Source organism: Macrobrachium nipponense, chromosome 9 (genome assembly GCF_015104395.2).
Source record: "Macrobrachium nipponense isolate FS-2020 chromosome 9, ASM1510439v2, whole genome shotgun sequence".
Lineage (NCBI taxonomy): Eukaryota > Metazoa > Arthropoda > Malacostraca > Decapoda > Palaemonidae > Macrobrachium > Macrobrachium nipponense.
This window is the reverse complement of record NC_061110.1, coordinates 1,427,156-1,432,954: the sequence shown is the minus strand read 5'-3', so window position 1 is coordinate 1,432,954 and position 5,799 is coordinate 1,427,156. Positions and strand designations below refer to the sequence as shown.

At 36.6% G+C, this 5,799-nt stretch overlaps 1 long non-coding RNA gene across 1 annotated transcript in view; it reads right to left on the bottom strand.

Moving 5' to 3' along the window:
• Nucleotides 1–2,366: 2,366 nt before the first annotated feature.
• The window catches only part of LOC135217924 (uncharacterized), a 5,588-nt gene continuing 2,155 nt past the window's right edge, over nt 2,367–5,799 (bottom strand). Inside the window, exons 2-3 of the long non-coding RNA XR_010315237.1 lie at nt 5,391–5,547; nt 2,367–2,621 (exon numbers count right to left, since the gene is read on the bottom strand). This is a non-coding gene — a long non-coding RNA (uncharacterized LOC135217924). The remainder of the gene's footprint in view (nt 2,622–5,390; nt 5,548–5,799) is intronic.

Here is a 5,799-nt window from a genome sequence, read left to right as displayed (position 1 = left end):
CAAGGTGCACCAGGATGGAAACCTTGCAGTTTGCACAATGAAACAAGTGACTGGAGGGGGTGAAAGTAAGAATGAGAGAGAATATGAATGGAGGTACAATAAAAGGAATAAAAGGCGCTGCAACTAAGGGCAGGAGAGACGCTGTGAAGAACATAAAGCAATGCGTACAATGTACCACGAGAGATTCACTAATGGCACTAACCCCTACAGGTTGATTTTTTATTTTTATTTATTTTTTTTTTTTTACGTTTGCATGGAACCAGTGGTTATTCAGCAACAGGACCAACGACTTTACGTGACTTCCGAACCACGTTGAGAGTGAACCTCTATCACCAGAAATAAAAGTCTCTCACACCTCAATGGAATGCCCGAGAATCGAACTCGCTGCCACCGAGGTGGCATGCCAAAAAAACCATACCAGCCACGCCACTGAGGCGCTAACCCCTACAGGGAATCGTTTCAGGATGAAAACGTCAGAGGTGGATGGAGACTGGATCTGCTCTAGGTGACTGAAATCCACACAGGCTTGAAATGAATCATTGAAGAAATTGTAAGTTAGCCACAAGGATACCTAATAACTGTAGCATATTGAGTCATATCTCCAACTACCCATCTAGTAATGTGTGTTAGAAGCTAAACAGCAAAGCAATTGCCAATTAACTCAGAAAGGCAAACACTGACGTAAAAAATACATCTCATGATGCAGATCTATAACCCTCCTGGACCTTAATACACAAAAGTCAGCTACAGCTGGAGCCTAGTGTTTTTTACTTCCTCCTACAGTGGATTGGTCTAGTGTCCATAGAGTCACACAACACACAAGTGCAAGTCAAAGTAATGGCTACGAATAAACAAAAGCTAATACGTACTAAATAAAGACATAAGAGAAAAGTTTATAAATTTGCTTCTTCTCAAAGAAATAATATTAATCTCACATAAAATAGTCAGGGTGACTGCTTTGAACTGTAATTTAGCAATGAAAAATTAACTTTACCATTAAGCCCTCCTTTAAAGACAAAAGAGAGGGTGAAACTGATGCCAAAAAAAAAAAACAATGCAACATTATCAAAAATAAGAATACTAAAATGAAAAATATGCTCATCAAAATACAATTACTCACAAAAAAATTAGAAAGTTAACTATTCTATAACAAAAGTAGTACTATTAAAAAAGCTGGATCCTCCTAACAGGACTGAGGATACATTCTTACTTACTGACAACCTATATTACTCCGAGGTAGATTAGGCAAACCCTTAAGACAAGCCATTTAACTCTCAAAATTTAAATTTAATTTCATAACCTTCAGTTCTTGAAATGTGTATAAATAGATATTTAAAAAATGCTGACGATTTTGGCAAAATTTATGAATTAAAAAATTCTATAAATTATAAATGGCTTCAGCTTCTACAACAAGGAATTGAAGCATTACATATGAGGCCCATTTATCTACTTAAAAATGGTAGAGCTATGCAATCTCTGAGAATGATAGAAGACAGTACAATGTGCAATAAATGTCTGAAAAGAAACGTACGACACGAAGGAAATAATAAAAAGTAATCTGGCACTTTAAGGCAGAGTTAAAAAATAAAGTATATAGAACCAGAGGAACGATCGAGAGAATCGCAAGAATTATACAAAAGTTAATGCCACCCATACAGTGAACAAAATACCGAGGAGGGGAAGGCAGCTCAAACACGGTTTATTAAACCATGGGTGGTGGAAAAAAAGTCTAAAAAAAATGTTTACAGTTAACAACTACATAAGAAGAATAGCGCAAGAGTAGGCAGTCAGTGTATGTCAAGAAAGCATTGAACAGAGTACCAAGACATGTAATTAGAAGGGGCAATGAGAAAGGAGGTAGCTAGCCTTATGATATGAAAACTTGGGTGAATAAGTGAATATTGTGGCAAAAACCATTAATTCAAGACACCGAGGATGTTAAACAAAAATGAAGAAAGGGAATCATCTAGGAGCTTCCACATGCAGGTCACTTGGTGTTAACAAAATCAGGAGGAGATCTTGCAATGTTGTTTGGGAAGATGAAAGATTGTATGATGAGCTGAGGACTGAGAACCAAATCAAGTAAAAATAAGTTTAGGATTATAGGAAAGAAAGGTAAGGGTAAGGGATGGTCTGAAACCACATGAGAATTCAGGGTGCAAGTACACCAAGTATAACATGATGGTGGAAACTTCTGAGGTCTAACCTCATGTGTGGAAATTTACATAAAAAGACAAGTATGGAAATTACTTCAAATTAACCATTTATAGGAATTGAATATGAAATTTAGGCTTGAAGCCAAGCGCTGGAATCCATATTAACCATTTATAGGCAGGACAGACTAATTATCTTGAATTGGCCAGGAGCAAATCAAGCTGGTGCTATACATTGGACCCCACGCAACACAGATGGTACTGAAGACTGCCTTTGATGTCCATTAGCCCCAGATGCATTGGTCTGTGTAGTGCACTCATCTCTTCTCTCTATATTTCCATTTACAATTCTTATTCCAGAATAAATCCTTCTGGGACGTTCATGATTAAGTCCAAAGGATCTGGTAGTGTGACTCAATGGTCTTTTATGACTTGGTCGTTGCTGCTGGGTGATAACTGTGAAGTAACCTGTAATGAAAAATGACAAATATAAAGTCACGGTTGTATTGTGGACACTTTTTCATACAACAAAAAATAATGACCTAACATATACTTGCCTTAATAATTTATTTTCTGGCCAGAACTTTAAGTCCTTAATATGCTCAGATTATTTATTTGACCAAAAATCACACTGCATATGAGATAGTATAATGATATCTCTTAACAAAACAATAAGCAGGTTTGAAATATGGCCATTCATATAATACAAAATCCTCTTGCTATTGTTTTGCTTAATACCTAAAATGGAGCTTTCAGACTTTTTGCTTCAGTGTAAAAGAGAATTGCATCAAGCCTTGATCTGTATTTTCAAGCTCATTTTGGCATAAATTACATGTAGGGTTTGTGGGCTCTGTGTTTCGAAGTTCTACCTAACTGAAAATATCCAGGAATGACATTACATTTCTAATAATTACAAAACAATACTCGGATATTTAAATATCACTTCATATCGATTTGATGTAAGACCTTGTTTTATTTTCAATTGCAGACGAAACGTACAGTTTAGACATGGTCTGTGGACAATAAAAATTTAGTACCTTTCATATAACCATCAAGAAGAACTTCCATCCTGTTAGCATTAATGGAGAAACTAAGACCATCTGCATAACAGATAAATCAAAGGTAATGCTAAAAGGTGCACTGTGTCACCAAAGTGTTTGGTAATGTTGGCGGCAGCTGCTGCTTTCAAATTCCCTAAAAATGCTACAGTGTATCATTTGATTTCCTTGTCTGCAGCAGTTAGTCACCCTAGTTGCAAACATTACACAGTGATATGAGGTATTGCAAATGTACTACATAGTTTGCATGGTAAGTGACCCTTTCATATCTGACTAGGTATTTCCTAGTGTCACCAAAAGGTAGGTTACCCACAGTAATTAGATTACGGTATATGAACGCACAGTAAAATTCAGTTCCATGAGTTGAAAACCAATCTTATTCTTTATAGACTAGAGCAAGCAATTAGCAGTGGGTAAAATCTATCTGCTTCTTGGTCACCTCTTTTCATATTTCAAGCACTTATTCGTGAACTCTGCCTGCACACCAAACAAATACTAATCAACCATGATGAGATGAGGGTGCCCTCTCATGCCTGAATTCTACTTTTCCTCTTCACCACATTTTACAAGTATAGCACCTAAGCACACCTTTGCAAGAAGAAAAACAGATTGGCAAAAAAGCATTCTACTGCTGTGATTTAGACTATTAAGTTTGTTTATCGTAAAGTACATATATTTATCATACTCTAAAAGTTATTGAAGATACCTTACAAAGTATATAGCAAAACTGTATTGCTATTTGAGAACCAGCATGCTAAAACAGGATTAACCTAAAATTTCAATTGTCATTGCAATTCCATGTACAAATAAAAATAGAACACCTGAAATGACAATGAGGAATGAACACTTATGACACTGGAAAGAGAGGTTGACCACCATCTTCCTTTTCTTTGAGTCTGCCAAACCTCACTGGCATTTAAAAGACTGATAATTTAATAGAAATCTTTGTGTACGTCAAGGACAATGTACTGAATTTTTGTTTCATTACTCTCTTAAATTTTACATACTAATTCGTTAAACTCCAGGTCAATTTTCTTATAGAAATATTAACAGCTTCTTCAAAATTACTAGAGGAATGGGTAAAACTTTCAATATAAAAACCTCTATATTCCATTATTCCTCACTTTCTTTTATATACTTTTTACTTTGATAATCCCTTCCCCCAAATGGGAGATTAACAGCCTACCTAGAGCATGACTCTCCTGTGCTACTGTCCTCAACAGTAGAAACAAGAACTTGTTTCAGGAGCTGGTATAAATATGTCTGGCTAAGCATCCATAAAAAATCTTATTTTCCTTCTCTTTATCTAAGGTCCTCTCCTCCATCCAGAAGCTAACTGGTTCAGGTCAAGAGGAAGTTAAATTACTGCGCACTACACGTCACCCTCGTCTACACCTACTCTAGAGGCATAAACATTGATTTAATAAAAGGATATTGTAGTACAATAAGAAGGCCTCCCTGGATATTTGCCTTCCCCTCAAAGCCACATTGAGTTTACTAGTCCAATAAAATGCAGCCTAGTATGGGGGAGCATGTAGGGCACTCCAGTTCTAAGGATGAGGAGACAAGGAATCCACCAACACCTTTCTTCATATCCAATGGACTAAACTTTTTTCCAATTCCTTGGTAGTTCATTCCAAATAGAGAAATTTGACACAAGATTGACAGTCCCCGGTTTATAGCAGGGGTTCTGTCCCTGGTGGCACGATGTAAACAGAAAATCATCGTAACCTGAAACATCAAAATTATAATTGGAATAAATAGCACTTACAGCCCCATAAATTCGGGTAACGGCGCTGAAAAGTCAGGGTTAACAGTGCCGTGACAAAGTGCTGTAAGTCTGGAAGAAGGTATCCCGAATCTGATGTAACCAGGCGACTGTCTCTATATGAAAACATCAGATGTGCAAAATTAATTAGCAATACATCCATTCATTAGAAAGGAATTTGTGACACATCCATTTATCACGTAAATGTCACAAATATATTAGATAACCACAAGCCTTTCAGATAAATGCTTGAAAACCAAGAGCCTCTGAAACCATGTGCCTACACTGGAGTTTGAAACCAAACCAGTTTCTGATCATGGCACCTACCCAGGCCATGTACCTAAACTCATCATGCTTAAACTAAGGGACAAACTAGAAGTATACAGCATACAAAAGGTATTATCAACATACCAGCTCTATTCGGGTCCATCAACTTTTTCCTGCAACAATAACTTTCCTTGGTCCAGTTTTGTATGAATCATGGGACACTCCCCAACCGTCAATGCGCTTTCACTGAATATGTAGAATCCTTTCCTTTTAGCTAGCGTGTACCATCCTTTGCATATCCCTACACAAACCAGGAAAATCATCTGTTAGATTTTGATTAATTTCCTATGTAGATTCATAGTATATCAACCTTGAGGTATATGTACATCCTATATTTCTTGACAACTGAGTACAAGCCCCTGTGACAGCATGCACATCATTATCCAATCATATATTGGCACTGTCAAATCTATTTCTGAAATACAAGCAAAACATTTTAGATTAAGAAATGTATAGACAAGCCTCCGCAGATGTGAAACTAGATAAGATGCAA